Source organism: Carettochelys insculpta, chromosome 1, assembly GCF_033958435.1.
Source record: "Carettochelys insculpta isolate YL-2023 chromosome 1, ASM3395843v1, whole genome shotgun sequence".
Taxonomy (NCBI): Eukaryota; Metazoa; Chordata; order Testudines; family Carettochelyidae; genus Carettochelys; species Carettochelys insculpta.
In genome coordinates, this window is record NC_134137.1 from 47,940,745 (window position 1) to 47,958,108 (window position 17,364).

Here is a 17,364-nt window from a genome sequence, read left to right on the forward strand (position 1 = left end):
TCACTAAACTCAGTCTAAGGTTTGACCCTTGCTCCTTTCCTGCACAGGGTGAGAAAATGGTATATAGTACAAGATTTCACTGGAGCCTCTGCTGCATTTATAAACATTTCCAGGGCAGACTGAGGACTTTTTTCCCTGAGTGAGGTACATTTCCCGGCTTATGAAGGTTGGCATCTCCTAAAATCATGTAGGCAGCCTGAAGGAAGTTGCCCAGAAGGGTCACCTCCTTGCTAGGGCAAAAAATTAATGAACTTCCAACCTTTTTTAAAAGCACAGAGACTGCCACTGGTTCCTAAAAGTCGGTCCAGATAGTACTACCTTCCTAACCAAATAAAGTCCTGAAACATATCACTGCCTGTTACAGCCTCTTTGAAACATTGTACATACAGCCTGTAACCTTAGCTCTTGTGAAAGTCAGTGCAATGGTTCATATACATATTTCCTGCCCCGGTAGTTCCTTCAGTACATGTACACATTGTGTTGCTCTGCTTACCTTCCATGTGACAGAGGGGCAGGCTGCCAAGGTGAGGGTTACTCTCTCAGTCACAACATTGAACATGACTTGAAACATGGCTCAGAGTCACGTGGTCTCAGTTGCAGGGTTGGAATTGTGGGTCAGCAGCATCTTCACCGCTCACTTGCAGGAATTCTGCCTTGCTCCTGTCATGCTGTCCTATCCGTTTTGCAAGCCCATAGGAGACTGATCAAACCTGAAATGGTTGTAGAGACCCAGCTTTGCCCAGCTGCCTTTCCTCTGTGTCAGAACTAATCAGATTAGCTGCTTGTAATGTCGAGACTAACAGGTTGGGGGAGGGAACAGAGACCTTGATAAACAAATCAAATCAAATTAGTGCATTTGGTAAGCAGATGAAAGAGATTATCCAAGAATGCCTTTGTCTCCCTTCTCAGAGCAGTGACAAACACTGCACACATCTACCTTTGCTTCTGAAGAGCACCAGGTGGAAAGAGATTTATCTAACCATATGTTTACCTTTATTGTCAATGCCATTTGCTTGGTGTTGCCAATAGCCACCAAAAAGAGCTCGAAAAAGTGGCATGGATATTGTAGAGATTAATTAGTCTCTGTCCCTCTGGCTCAAGTGCCAGGCATGTCCATCTCACTATATCAGGGCAACAAACATTAGCTTAGCAAACAGGCCAGTTGTAGGATTTGCTCTGCCCAGTGTTAATCAAGAGGAGTCACAGATGGTCAACACATTGGTGGAGATAGCCAGAACATATGACTGTACTTCCAAATGTTTCCTCCTTCTCTGCTACTTTGTATCATTATATGTGAAAGTTAGCATTGCAAAAGAAAAATATACCACATTTTCGGAGGTGTGATGGAAGCTAGACATCTGTTGTCTGCTCGTATCCCTGCTTGCATGTTTGTACAGCTCTGAAGTGTCACCCAACCCAGATCTTCGTTGTCAAGAAAAAGCGACTTTACAATTTTTATTTTAAAAAGTTGGTTGGTTTAAATCTACACCTGAAAAAGTTAGTAAGAATGATGAATAATTACACTTCATGCAACACAGTCAACAGTTTTCAGTTTATATGTAGGAAGGGGTCAGACCAGGAACTCTTTATTCAGGAAGGCAAATAGCTACTCGGATGAGTATCTACTTGGATGAGTATTGACACTGAAATTCAGCTAATGCAAGTAACTGCTCAGCAGAGGGAGAAAGAGGTCCACAAGCTGACCCTACAAGAAAAGAAGTTGTTATAATGTTTACTGCTGATTCATTCTGACTCAGAATGTGCAAAAAGCAAAGGCCCCCATCCTACCATACATGGTATGTGGACAAACCGCTGTAACTCAGTGCTATCAATGAGAGGACTGGACATTATTGTCACATTCTCTCTGATACTGCTCAGCAGCAGATAGAACCTCCCTAAAAACACAAGCAGAGCAGCTACAGCAAAGTAAAAGCTTCCTGGAACCTGCAATATGGAAAGAAAATAGTCCACTGTGGACATCACCATACAGTTTTCATGCACCTGTCCAATGCACAGACACTAGTATTAGGGGTTATAGTAAAGCCTGTGACTGGCTGGACACACAGCAGTTGTCATTCTCTATGAGAATGATACCACTGAAGAACTTCTGTGTTTTTATGAAGGGGACAAGAGATTCACTTTCCTATTAATTTATTGACAATCAAGTATTTTACAAAGAGACTAATGAACAGTCAGAGCTACTTCTCTTATGAATAGTTCATATTCATTCACGGTCAAGAACAAAGCAGGCTGTAAAGAGCTTCAAAAAGATTTCACAAAACTAAGTGATTGGGCTACAAAATGGAAAATGAAATTTAATGTTGATAAATGTAAAGTTATGCACACGGGAAAAAAATGGTCCCAAGTATGCAAATAAATGATGGGGACTAATTTAGCTATAGCTACTCAAGAGAGAGATCTTGGAGTCATTGTGGATAGCTGTCTGAAAACATCCACTTCCATGTGTAGCATCAGTCAAAAAACCAAACAGAATGCTAGGAACCATTAAAAAAGGAATTGAGAAGAAGACAGAGAATATCTTATTGCCTCTATATAAATTCACAGTATGCCCACGTCTTGAATATTGCATACAGATATGGTTGCCTCATCTCAAAAAGGAAATATTCGCTTTGGAAAAGGTTCAGAAAAGGGCAACAAAAATGATTAGGGGGTTGGACCAGGTGCCATATGAAGAAAAATGAAAAAGACCAGGACTTTGCAGCTGAGAAAAGAGAAGACTAATGGGGGTTATGGTAGAGATATATAAAATCATGACAGGTATGAAAAAAGTGAATAAGGAAAATTTATTTACTTTTTACAGGATACTGGGCTAGATGGACCTTTGGTATGACCTGGTATGGTGTTTGTAAGCTCTTATGTTTTTATTCTAGTCTACTTGCATTAATTTATCAACCTTGGTTCTTATATGGCCCTCCATTACGATGCTAAGTGAACAGCTCCATAAATTATAAGCATGGGCAAAACAAAGCAAGCAGTCCTGTAGCACCTTAAAGACTAACATTATTATTTATTAGGTGATGAACTTTTGTGGGACAGATCCACTTCTTCACACCTGGAGAATTACGGAGGAAAAAACTGAGGAATCAGTAAATGGGGTGGGGAGGGGAGGAAGAAGTGAGGGAGGGAAGAGAAAAAAACCCTCTGTGAAGTGTCAGTTAGACATTGGAATCTTTTCCCTCTCATTGGTTTTCCTTTTCTTAATGATAAAGCCATGGGTTTCACATTTTCCCTAAATGTGCTGAGGAACATCTCTTTGGCTGTGTCTAGACTACCTCTCTACTTCGAAGGGAGGATGGTAAGCAGGGTGTCAGGAAATTATTAATGAAGTGCTGCGCTGCATATGCAGCACTTCATTAAGCAAATTTCCACCCCTCTCCCCATGGCAACTTGGAAGTGTTAAACGTCAAAGTGCCAGCTCACGTGTAGCCACAGCTCACCTGATGGTTCTTCAAAGTGCTTGGGTAACTTCAAATTTCAAAGGAGTAAAGGGACTTTGAAGTTGCCCAAGCACTCTGAAGTACCAGCGGGTTAGCCGTGGCTAGACATGAGCCAGCACTTGGAAATTTAACACTTCGAAGTTGCCGCCGGGGGGGGCGGGGAGGGATTTGCTTTATGAAGTGCTGCATATGCACCTCAGCACTTCATTAATAAACTCCCACACCCTACTTACCATCCTCTCTTTGAGGTAGGGAGGTAGTGTAGACAAGCCCTTTGAGTACGAGATTTCTGGGCCACTTCCCAAGCAAGCTCTTGTCTCCTTCACTCACAAGTGCTGATAGTTCCTTGACATTGAAGGTTTTTAAGAAAAAGGTTAGACAAACACCTGTCAGGAATGGTCTAAGTACACTGGGTCCTGTCTCAGCTACACAGGTAGTACTAGATGGCTTCTGGATGGCCCTTCCAGTTCTATATCTCTATGAAAGTTTGTAGTTGTATTGAATTCACTGATAGGCACTAATTGTGGGTAACTTCCTCAAGATATAAGCATGCCTCTTGTCCATGGACAACACCACTTAGCATTGAGAAGAACCTTTATTTTCCACAGAAGAGTTTATCCCGTCAACCTCCCACTTTGTAGACAGCTTTAAAATTGATTTTAGATATGTTGACTTCAGGTATGCAATTCTCACAACTGGATGTGTGTATCTAAAATCAATTTTGCCTCCTAGCATAGACCTGATCTTAGTCTTGTCAGCATTGACTGCTTGGGTCTATCTACACAGCAAATTACTGTATGGCAAGCCAGATATGAATCTAAATCACATCAGCTGGCTGTGCAGTAACACCCCGCTACACAACACCGATTTTTTTAAGGGTTCTTTTGAAGACAGGGTTTATTTTCGAAAAAGCCCCATCTGCACTGCTTTTTTTCTTTCAAAAGAATATCTCCTGAAAAGAGATTATGTAAATGACACATGAGATATGTAAATCAGTGCCACATTTGCATTTCCAATTTCCCTCATTTGCATTCCTCTTTCAAAGGAGGAACGCACATATAGACACAGCTAATGGGAGACAGGAGCTTCATACTTTGAAAACTTACAGACAAAAACTGCCTTGCAGATGAACTTCCTATGTCTTAACAAAACAAAAAAGCAGTCCTGTAGCACTTTAAAGACTAACAAAATTATTTATTAGGTGACGAGCTTTCGTGAGACAAACCCACTTCATCAGATCTGGAAAATTCTGATAAATGATAACTGAGACAAGGAAATTAAACAGAAAGAAAGAAAAAAATTAAATAAAAAGTGTCTAATCAGCTAGATAGGGCAGAAGAAGAGTGACGTAGGGGAAGAAAACTGATTACTGCAAGTGTCTATTAAGTTAAGTGGGCTGCCTAGGATCACAAGGAATATCAAAGGTGGGCAAACTGTCTTTGTAATGCATAAGATAATTGATATCTTTGTTGACACCGAGGTGTAAAGTACTTGAGAATGAACTCCAATTCAGAAGTCTCCCTTTGTAAGTTAATGTTAAAGTCTCTTTGTTTTAGAATGCAAATCCCATGTCTTAGGATCAGGCCAACTAATTGGCAGCCCTGGGCAAATGGGGGCTGCTGGGTGTGTGCGGGGGGGAGAGCTGCCAGGTGAGAGAGGAATAGCAGGTGCACCCTCCCAGCTGCTGCACCCCCATCCTCCCACCGTGCACCCTGGCCACCAGGCCATTCAGCTGCAGCCCTGCCCCTTCCCCATCCCTATGTGGCCAGTGCCTGCTATCTCCAGCCCTGCATGGGCTGGTCCATTTCAGTGGCCCCTTGAAATTGGCTGCCCCAAGCGACAACCCGGCTCAGCTGCCCCTAGGACTGCCTCTGCTTAGGATTTGATCATTATATGTCTTCGGAATAAGTCCTGAAGTCGCTCTCTGAAGCAGGCTAGACTTTGTGAAGTCACTTTTGATCAATGTGGAGCACTGGTGCGAAAGAAGATGCAAACTCCCTGGGAGAGTCTCCTATGCGATTCAAAACAGGACTTGTTTGCAAGCAAGATAGAGTGTCTGCTTTTTGTTGTCAGGGCTGGCTGCTCCCATGCTGAAGGAATTCCTCCACCCAAGCAAAATCGTTTGGAATTCAACAGCGCCTTCTGGTGGCCCGAAAGGAAATGCTGTCATTTTGCTTTGCCAACCGTTCAGTCAAACAGCCTGCTAACAAGAGTTTGTTTTTGCGATCACAAGTGTAAAATTCATGTTGGTACTAGCTATGGGATATGCAGTAATCACCACAAGCAATACAGGTAGGGACTGAGAAACATAAGGAGTTGCTGAATTGTACCCTACCAGTCTAGATTTTCTTTCCTCTTCCATCCCCCTACAGCAAATAGAGACATGGGATGAAATGTAATGGTTTGAAAATTATGGTGTCACAGTTATGGCAAGTCCCTGCCAGACCTTTTTTATTAAATTTGTGCATTACTGTGGGCCAGAACTGTATGAAACTGCTCAGGGGAGTGGGGAGTGAAAGACGTAAGACATATGAGTTCAAGAAATTATATTTAAAATGTGCCAGTCAGCTATGGACTATTTGGACAATAAGGCTGTGGCTATGCTAGCACCCCTCTTTCGAAAGGGGGATGCTAATGAACCACTTCAGCAGATGCTAATGAGGCACTTCCATGCATATGCAGCACCTCATTAGCATAGTGGTGGCCACACACATTTTGAAAGTGCTGCTTTTGAAACGCATGCTGCAGGTGTAGACAGGGGCCTTTCGAAGGGACCTCCCCAATTCTGAAAGCCCCTTCTTCCCAAGACCAAATAGGAAGAAGGGGCTTTCTAAGTCCAGGGGTCCTTTTGAAAGGTCCCCATCTACACCGGCTGTGTGTGTTTCGAAAGTGGCACTTTCAAAAAGCTTGTGGCTGCCGTTATGCTAATAAGGTGCTCCATATGCATGGCAGCACCTCATTAGCATCTGAGGAAGTGGCTCATTAGCATCCCCCTTTTGAAAGGGGGGTGCTAGTGTAGCCACGGCCTAAGAGTTGGGTGGACTTCCTGAGGAATCCGTAGGGAGAAGTTAATGCAAATTCTCCAACTCCTGGCTCCCAGAGTGGCAGGGAGCCGGGAATCAGGAGGCAGACTGACTCCTGGCTCCCCTCCGCTAGTGGAAGCTGGGAGCCAGGCTGCCACCTGGTTCCCAGCTACCTGCCACTCATGATTTCAACTCGCCTTAATGCAAGTAACACGTAAGTCGAAATCGTGTATGTCAGGGGGTCTACTTCATTGGTGAACCATTGTTACTAAAACCATGTTGACTCTTCCCCAACAAATTATGTTTGTCTGACAATATTGTTCTTTACTATAGTTTCAACCAGTTCACCTCGTATTGAAGTTAGACTTACTGGCCTGTAATTGCCAGGATTATCTCTGGAGCCCTTTTTAAAAATTGGCATCACATTAGCTCTCCTTTAGTCATTAAGTCTGACAAGCTTGAAAGTGAAGCTGTAGCTTAGTAGTTAGCATACTCTCCCCAGTATGTCAGAGAACCATGACTTTGTTCCCCTGCTCCAATGACTCTTAATATTTCCAGAGTGGAATGGCTTCACCAGGAGAACGTGAGGCAGTGGATCTTAGTTCAAATCCTTTCTCAGGAGGAAGGAGCACTTGAACGGAGAGTCTTACCAGGACCTAGGTGAGTTCCTGAACCACTGGGCTAGAAGTCCTGCTAGTCATACCCCCCATGTTTTGTGTAAACTCATCTGAGAGGCCCAATCCATGAGACAGTCTCTGAGCACACCTACCAGATCAGGCATTATCCATGACTAAGGCAGATACATGCACGCCTTCCCCTGGATTGTGTATTGCTCTGGGTTTAGACAGGAGATATGAACCAGGACACCTAGCGGGAAGCAGCAGAATGCAAACCCAGAAAACAAAATGTAAGAGCTAAGGGAATTTTTACTGCAGAAACTTAGGTGCTGAATAAGTTTAGGTACCAGCAGCGGTGGGGAAGGAATGCTGATGCACTGCAGTGGTGTGAAATTAGGATCTCCAACAGGGATATAGGTACCCAACTCCTTTTATGCAGTCAGTCCAAATTAGGCTTGCTCAAGGCAACCCAGGATTTGAACCCTCATCTTCTGTGTCCTAGTCCAGTGCATTACTCACAAGACTCTGCTTTTGTCCTACTCTCAAGTGTATATGAACAAAGCTGCCTCTCAGAAAAACTTTAGTCTGAATCTGCAACAAATAAATTACAGCTGGTACAATGTCCTGAAAAGGTTAACTATGCTACTAGTGCCAAAGTAGCAGCAGCAGTGGCTGGAGCTCTGGGCCCCTTTGGAATGCCAGGCCCCAGGGCAATTGCCCCCTTTGCCTTCGCCCACCCACCAGCAGGCCTTGTTCTTCCACTGCAACCCTGACAGCAACTTGTGAAGCTCTTTTAAGAACCAGACCTTCCTTAGCCTCTTTCCCACTTCCCAAGAAAAAACCTGTGTCAATTTTCGTGCTGTCCCTGGGCAGTGGGTGAGCGGCTGGCTTGGGGAAGCAAGCCCCTTCTGCCTAAGGCCCCATCCCTTCCATGCCCACCAGAGCCAAGCCCTCAGTGTGGCTGCTGGCCCCTGCTCTGCACTCCCAACCTCCCATTATGGCCTACTGCCACTGCTCAAGGCTAGCAGCATGTGACAGTGCAGCCCCAGGTTCTCCCCAGCTCCAGAGTGTGGGGCAACCCCAGCACCCCTGGCCAACGGGAACGGCAGAGTCAATGCTCAGGGCAGGAGCAGTGCGCGGAGACCCCCTCAGTCCTCCCAGGCGACATGCTGGCCACTTACGAAGCAGTGCAGGCAACCTGCCTTGGCCCCGCTGCCTGAGGGGAAGGAACCGAATAGTGGGCCTGACCCTCTAGGAGTCCCCTCGTGGACCTCTGTTTGAGAAATGCTGCTGTGTACTATATACTGAAATTTAAGTACAATATTTATTTTATGGTTTTGTGGTAAAAATGAGCAAATCAGCAAGTTTACAGTAAGAATGTGCTGTGACACTTTGGTATTTGTATGTCTCACTTCGTAAGTTTTTAAGTGAGTTATGTCTTGGGGGTGCCCAGGAGAAACCAGAGCTTTAAAGATGCACTGTAATCTGGTAAGGTTGCAAGCCACTACCTGAGCAGACTGTTTTTCCATCAGGGAATGCCAGTTCACCACAATCAAGATGGCTGACTTTTTATGGCAATCTGACAGAAGCGTTTGCGAAGACTCTTGCCTGCCTTGGTCAGCAGCTCATTTGATGGGTTGATGAGGAGCTGAGAGCCTGCGCCCAAGCTTCTAAATTTCCATCCTTCACTCTTGCTTACTTGGTGGGTGGCCATGGAGCAGAACTGCTGGGCTCCTCCCGGCATGACAAAGGAGAGCCAGGAGTCTGCAAGAAATATCTCCCAATCTCCCAGCTCCTCAGCAACCCAGTGTTAGGGACTGGGACATGGATGGTCCGAGCACAGGGCTACTAGCAGAAGTCAGATGACAGGGAACAGAACTCAGGTGCCAGAGCCAAGGACCAAACAAGAGTCTGAGGAAGGAATTGAAACTGGAGACACTGGTCAAACGTCAGAGCTGGAATCAAAGGACAGTGAATCACCCAGAGAGAAGTCAGATGAGCAGGGTTCTGGAGTCAGGTGACAGGGCAGTGTCCAACATAGCAGACAGCCAGGAACTTGCTTGGGCAGCCAACATCCTGTTACTCTTTCTGGCTTAAATAGCACAGGCCAACCAATTAACAGGGCTGGGCGCTGCGCCAGTCAGGACTGCTGCGGGCAGTGCCAGTGGTTGGGCGAGAGTTCCATTAGCCATCACTTAGCCAGAGGCTGTTCTCAAGCAGCTGGACAGGGCTGGGCTACAAGGGCTGCCTGGAGACCAATGGAGGCAGGTTCAAGATGGATGCTCACCCCCAGGGTCTGTGGCAGCATGGCAGTCAGCCAGGCTGACAGACTACCTCAGCATCACAGATTCAGACCTGCCCGTCTCCTGGAGAGTTTTGTGCTCATTCCGAAGTGTAAAGAAACAATTTCAAAATCCTCCACAAAATGGATCTCGCTGAAGAAGATTGCTCAGAAAGCATGTTTGTTCCTCTGCCTGCTAACCTTTCTGTTACACAAATCCCCTGGCAGAGCACATGGGGATCCAGCTTGGCTGAAAGACACTCTCCCAAATATACCCATAAGGTACATTTGCACACACACCACTTTAAACCACACCTTGCTGCTCACAGCACACACAGCATTGACCAGCTCATATGACTGAAAGAAGAATAATTTCCCCAGCTGCTCAGTGCTGTGAGAGTTTGTTCCTTTCTCCTGAGCTTGCTGAGTCTCTCCTCCGGCGCTGTGCTATGCTGGACTCAGTGGTACCTTCCACAGTTTTTACGGTAAGGCACATGGCCCACTGATATGAAGTTTCCAGTGCAAGACAATGGTGTGCTGTTAGGATGTTCCCAGGCAGGACCAGACACAATAAAAACAAGATGGTAGGTTTTGTTGTCAAGCTAAAGCAGATCCTGATTCTGCTGAACTTAAGTTAGATTTACATTCACGGAGAACCCATAGAGGGTGTGACATTTCCAAGAGGGGAAGGATATGTCTCTCAGGAAGGGACTCTGAGAAGGAGTCTGTTGGGCTGCAGCATATTTGTTTGGCTTGATAACAAATGGGCCTCTCATGAGTCCTTTATACTGGTCATCCCAACCTAGAGTTGACTCACAGTTTTTGAAGCAATGTCTTGGGAACGAAACCCACCTGTTGTAAGGTGTGAGAGGAAACTGGGACCTTCTAATTGTCTCGTGAGTTGGGTTTGTAGGATACAGGACTGTTCCAATTAAAATCAGGACTAAGTCAAAAACATTGGCACTGCCAACAGCCTTGATATCGAAGTTGTTTAGTATAAATGATTTACACAAAACCACATGTACAGCATCTGAAAACAAACACTAATGGGATGGATTGGATCAGCTGAAAGCTTCTGGAAAAAACCTGGGGTCACTGAGCTTGCCTCAGAGTTTTCTGTTAAGTTCTGTTGCCACAAGAGTTGCACATGGAGACTGTAAGAAATACATCTGCTCCTAAATAAATTATTTGGATGAAGGTTTTTTTTAAAGGTGTTGGGTATGATAACAAGGTCACAATAAAGAGAAACCACATGGACAAGTGCATAGAGCTGGCAGTTAGTCTTGCAGTTAATGTTAGAGAACGGATTTGCGTTTACTCTCAAGCTACTCTAAAAGGGACGAGATGATACAAGGTGTCCTCGGAGACCACACATTAACACAAGCCTGACTGACTGCCCAGCATTCAGTGCCTCTGTTCCAGATTTGTGAAATTAACATACGTTCTAAAATCTCCGTTTCCATTGGCCTGGGGTCTAATCTGCACTTTGAAAAGGCTCTTAAGAATAAAGCTGCCAGGTTTGAGTGAATTCACTGTTCTCAAGACACATTTTGCATATCTCTAAGCTCAGTAATAGCCTGTTTTTGTGAAGGCAGCAGGATAAGGATCACAAGGGAAAAAATTAACTGTTCTTACCAAGTTGGGAGTGCTGACAGCTCTCACAGGCAGACTCTGGGAAGAGAGGGAAAAAAGGAACAAGTCAATGCATAGAAGTAGGGAGACAGTGTATTAACTAAAGCAAAACATCTCAGACAGCACCTCTTAATCCCAGAAAATCACTCCATGGCCTGAAAATAGCTGCTTTTCATAAAGAAAACTGTATTAAAGATGGCTACATGTAACTTAATAGTAGAAGTTAAAGCAGTCAGTGATTTATTGTTATTACAGCATCTCGTCCATCTGCTGCCAGTGCAGGATTGTTCCCTTTGTCCTGGCTAATTTTAAGAGTCCCAGGAACTGATTTTGTTACTTTTCCCCTTTTCAGTTCATTTTGTAGCCTAGCGCATTATAAAAAGGATGTGCGTAAACTGAGATCCAGTTGATGCCTAAATAGGCTATTCAGATCACATGTCAAAATGCTTGAGTTAGCACGTAAACAGGCAGGACAGACATTTGGAAGCCTAAATGCAGGCTTTGGGGGTTAGAAGTAAGTGGGCTGTCTGTACTTTAGGGAAGCAACTGCATGTCTCTTGTATTATTTTACTAATTTTGCCGGTGATAAATGTGACCCAGTGGTTCAATCCTGCGAGGTACTGAGGGGCCCCACTTTTATTGATTACACTGGGAATTAAGGATGCTCAGCATCAAGGTCATCCATAGAGGGCATGGGGCAACTCCTCCCTCCCCACATCACCTCAAGCATAGGTCCCAGGGCAAAGTCCCCTCACCGCAGACCCTGCCCCAACCCTGCTCCACCTCTCCCCCCAAGCTCTGACCCTACTCCACCTCCACCCTGCTCCCTTGTCAAAGCCCCTTCCCCAAGCAATGTGAGACGGGGAATTGCTGGGGAACATGGCAGAGGGTGGCAGCAGGGCATGGCTCCACATCCAACACTGACCACCCCGGTGGGAAGCTGAGCAGCCCCCCAGCCTGCTCCACTCTCCAATCACCCTCTTCCAGCCCACTGCACCCAAAACACCAGAGGTGTACAAAATGAGTGGATGCTTTTCAGAACACTGATCTTAACCTCTCTGTACTGAAGTCTGATTGTACTGCATTTATCCTCCTCAAAAGGGTACAGAGGATTAGTTAAGGCTTGTAAAGTGCTTTGCAATACTCTGATGAAATCATCATCATCATCATCAATAACCGTGGGCTCAGCGCCCATTGGTGTCTGATGCTTCTCTCACTATTTCCTTCCATCTTTCCTTTTCCGGTGCAGAGTGGCTTAGTCCTCTGATGAAAGAAGCTGTTTAAATGCAATATACTGCTGTTCAAACACAAGTGAAATTCTGTTTGATGCATTTGGTAAGAAATTAAAATGAACTGCAGCAATTTTTCATGTAACTACATTTTCCAATAGAAAAATAGTTACAAAATTCACAATGGCAGATTTTTCCCCCATCCCAGTTCTTTCACCCTGAAAGTTTTGATTTAACCTTTGAGTCTGGCATTTAATAAAATGTCTCTTAAAACAACGTGTGACATCCATCACCTCTAGGTCTCACAGCATCCTGTATAATGCTTTTGATTTCAGTGGAAGGAAGGTTAAATTTTGACTTACTATTTTCAGCTGTTGTAAAATTTATCAAAGCAGCACATTAAAGCATTGTTTGTGAGCAACTGACTAAAATGCAGCCAACAGCTAAAAAAATGCAAACAAACTTGTAATTGCACACAGTCAAGTTGGCTAGGCTTTCGTCAGAGCATCATCAGACTGAGAAATACTTAAAAATTACTTTGAAGCTGTATTTTGATTCCAAATACTTAATTAAAGGTTATATAAGAAAGCTTTTGGAGTTCCTGACATCATTGCCCCTGTAAGTTTTCCCTAACTTTCAAAATGTTTATACCAGAAAACATCATGAAGAATAAGTATTATATAAGAAATTAATGCTGCCCCAAATACAGAAGTGACTGAATGGGGTTCTGTTGAATTCTCAGAGTCATGCTGACTGGTAAGCAAGCAGTGACAGCTCAGAGAAAAACCACTGGGGGATTGGAGTTAGACATTTAATTTGCAAGTTAGGGTGCTTTTAAAAAAGGGACATTTCTGAAAGTTTTTTCTGTGCTGCTCTTGGACAATTGGATGACTGGAGGACTAGCTGAAGAATCAATTCTGTGTCAATTAGAAGAATGCTGGCAAGGTGCTTGCCATGACAACTTAAAAGAGGTTTTCATTGTGGTTAATAGTAAATTTACTGGAAGCTGCAGCTGAATAAATACTGTGTCTATGTATGAGAGCAAGGACAACATACTGACATTGTAGTGGAGGGTTGTTCACGGGTGCTGGGCTGTTCCTACAGGTTAGTTTATTTAGATAAGGCATTTCTGGTTCATCCGATATGTTTAGAATTCAAATCCCCAGTCTTGTAAAATGACTTCTAACAAACAGGTTTCTGTACTCTGCAAAGCCTTCATCACATGCAAGCAGTCATGAGCTGAGCCTGAAGACCTACTCCCAAAAGGTGGCCTCTACTCACTGACTTCCACAAACCATGAAGACACACACTCAGCTGCTCACAGGACCGACTGCTAAATCTTCTAACACTATCCTCCCCATTCTTTGATATGTGTCATATGTATTCATGTCTAAGGGGTCTGATCTTACTTCCATTAAATTGGTTGTAAAAATCTTATGTATTTAAATTAATGGCTAAATAGGCATAAGGAATTTCCCCTGGTGAATGTCAGTGAAAAATAAACCCACAAAGAGAGGCTGAGTGACTGAAGCTCAGGTATGGGTAGGTCTTTGATGATTCTCTTGTTCAGTAGGGTTGCCACAATCCGTGGGACAGTCCCAAATTTTCCTGACAAGTCCCATGTCTCACATCTATACAAAAATGTCCTCACATTTTTCGTAAATGCAGGCCGCAGGACTTGTCATGGAAATTCCCAGACCATGGCCAGGCTTTCCATGGCTGGGCTAATGGTGGGGCTCCACAGCCCAGCTGGTTCCCAGCCATGGGATGTCCAGCTGGAGGGACCTGGATGGGGTATGGAGCCCCGTTGTCAGCCCCAGCCACAGGAACCCTGGCTGGGGGCAGGGGAACCCAGCAGCCCCACAGCTATGAGCTGGCTGGGGCATGGGGTCCCCCGCCCACCGGCTAGGCAGCAGCCTCCCAGTCACAGAGGCATTTCAGCTATGGGGCTGCTGGGATCCCCCTCCCAGCTGCGGCTCCTACAGCTGGGGCTACCTGTCCCACCAACCCTCCCCAGAAATCTGGCAACCCTGTGTTTTGTCAACATACATAGCCGATCCATAAAGAATATTTAGCACTTCTTGAATATTACTCAGCCCTTACAAGGATGTAAACATTAGTCCAACTTGTTTTCACACTGTCTAAAAAGGGCATCCTGGCAAATGGCACACAGACTGTATAAAAATGGTCTCACAAGACCAAAGCAGAATGTTAATGTCCAGCTGTGAGTCACTGCTAAGCAAAACACCTTTTTTTTTTTTTTTTTACAGAATAAGAACAAAAATATTGAATTAGCCTCGAACTTTCAGCTAGCAGCAACATGGGGTCTCATTTGATGGAGACCAAATTGTAACATGCCATCTTTACTTTTCTCAGTTCAACAGAATGGCCGTGTCTACACGTGCCCCAAACTTCGAAATGGCCATGCAAATGGCCATTTTGAAGTTTACTAATGAAGCGCTGAAATGCATATTCAGCGCTTCATTAGCATGTGGGCAGCTGCGGCACTTCGAAATTGACGCGCCTCGCCGCCGCGCGTCTCATCCAGACGGGGCTCCTTTTCCAAAGGACCCCGCCAACTTCGAAGTCCCCTTATTACCATGAGCAGATGGGAATAAGGGGACTTCAAAGTAGGCAGGGTCCTTTAGAAAAGGAGCCCCGTCTGTACGAGACGCGCGGCGGCAAAGCACGTTAATTTCGAAGTGCCGCGGCCGCCTGCGTGCTAATGAAGCGCTGAATATGCATTTCAGCGCTTCATTAGTAAACTTCAAAATGGCCATTTGCGTGGCCATTTCGAAGTTTGGGGCACGTGTAGACGTAGCCAATGAGACACAAAAGCCCCAAAATACTGCAGTACAGTAGGCAGTAGAATTACAGGGGCCCTATCTTGTGTGCCTCTGTATATTTGCAAGAGCATCAGCAGCAACATGACGATCAGGTTTCTGTTATCACAAAGGGCGTGGCAAATTTCTTCTAGGGTCTGGCATTACGAATATGCACATTCCTATCAGAAATGTTTGTTCACGTCGACTTCCATAGCTTTTATCAGTCAACTCACTGACATTGATTCATGGTCAATATATTATATGCTGGGTGGGATTCTCCTTTTGGACGCATCTACACGTGCACGCTACTTCGAAGTAGCGGTGCCAACTTTGAAATAGCGCCCGTCACGGCTACACGTGCTGGGCGCAATTTCGAAGTTGAAATCGACGTTAGGCAGCGAGACGTCGAAGTCGCTAACCCCATGAGGGGATGGGAATAGCGCCCTACTTCGAAGTTGAACGTCGAAGTAGGGCATGTGTAGACGATCTGCGTCCCGCAACATCGAAATAGCGGGGTCCACCATGGTGGCCATCAGCTGAGGGGTTGAGAGACGCTCTCTCTCCAGTCCCTGAGGGGCTCTATGGTCACCGTGTGCAGCAGCCCTTAGCCCAGGGCTTCTGGCTGCTGCTGCTGCAGCTGGGGATCCATGCTGCATGCACAGGGTCTGCAACCAGCTGTCAGCTCTGTGGATCTTGTGTTGTTTAGTGCAACTGTGTCTGGGAGGGGCCCTTTAAGGGAGCAGCTTGCTGTTGAGTCCGCCCTGTGACCCTGTCTGCAGCTGTTCCTGGCACCCTTATTTTGATGTGTGCTACTTTGGCACGTAGACATTCCCTTGCAGTGCCTATTTCGATGTGGTGCTGCCCAACGTTGAAGTTGAACGTCGATGTTGCCAGCCCTGGAGGACGTGTAGACGTTATTCATCGAAATAGACTATTTCGATGTCGCTACATCGAAATAAGCTATTTCGATGTAGCATGCACGTGTAGACGTAGCCTTTATGTCACAAGCATAGTTTGCTTTCAAACAATGACAGGATTGAAAAAAAGCAGTCCAGTAGCACTTTAAAGACTAACAAAATAACTTATTAGGTGATAAGCTTTTGTGGCACAGACCCACTTCTTCAGATCAGATTAGACTCCTTCTGGTGTGGCTGTGATCTGAAGAAGTGGGTCTGTCCTACGAAAGCTCATCACCTAATAAATTATTTTGTTAGTCTTTAAAGTGCTACTGGACTGCTTTTTTGTTTCCATAGTATATAGACTAGCATGGCTATGTCTCTGTTACAATGACAGGATTGTTTCCCATCACATATCTCTAGCTCCCTGCCTGGGACCTAGTAGCCACTAAGTTGTCTGTGCCAGTCACAGACAGATGTTACTTTTAACAGATGTTAATAACCAATTAAACTGATAGAGCCAGAGCAGAGAGCTGGGGGAAAAGGGAAAGCAGTGGTTGGATTCTATTAAACCATTCCTGAGTATGAGTAGTCAAGGCTAATTTACCCTTAGTCAGATACTCTGCTGTTCACTGCGTGATGCCTACCTCCCAGTTACCATGTTAGGGCAGTGTACAAGCTGTTTCTTAGTTTAACTAGGCTAACAGACTAGGCTAACAAAAAGTGATGGAGAAGGCTACCCATTTCTGACCAGTGATGCCTCATGCTTCCTTGTTGGCAGCAGTAGGTAGAGGACAGAGCCAAGCTTGGGATCTGAAGCTGCAGCGGAGAGAAGTGCTTTTTCATGCTCATCTGACAGAACTGGTTATCAATGAGATGGAAAAATTAGGGTCACAGGAACATAGCCAGTCCATTTCTTGTGATGAGGGAGAGGCTGACTGGGCAGGCCCCACATTCAGACATGCATGCATGCTGGTGTCTTACGGTCCTTTACAGAGGAATTCTTATGTAACTGAGGCTTGGTATCTGCTCCAGAATAGAAATATGTACATGGTCACAGGGGAGAGGGATGCAGAGCTGGTGCTCACCAGGTTCAAAAGATGGCACATTTCATACTGTACATATAACAGATTTATTCAATCAAAACAAAAAAGCAGTCAAGTAGCACTTTAGAGACCAACAAAATAATTTATTAGGTGATGAGCTTTCGTGGGACAGACCCACTTCTTCAGATCATAGCCATACCAGAACAGACTGGTCTGAACATGGTCTGAAGAACATACCAGAAAATGGTCTAAAGAAGTAGGTCTGTCCCACAAAAGCTCATCACCTAATACAATATTATTTTAGTCTTTAAAGTGCTCCTTGACTGCTTTTTTGTTTTGATAGTATATAGACTAGCA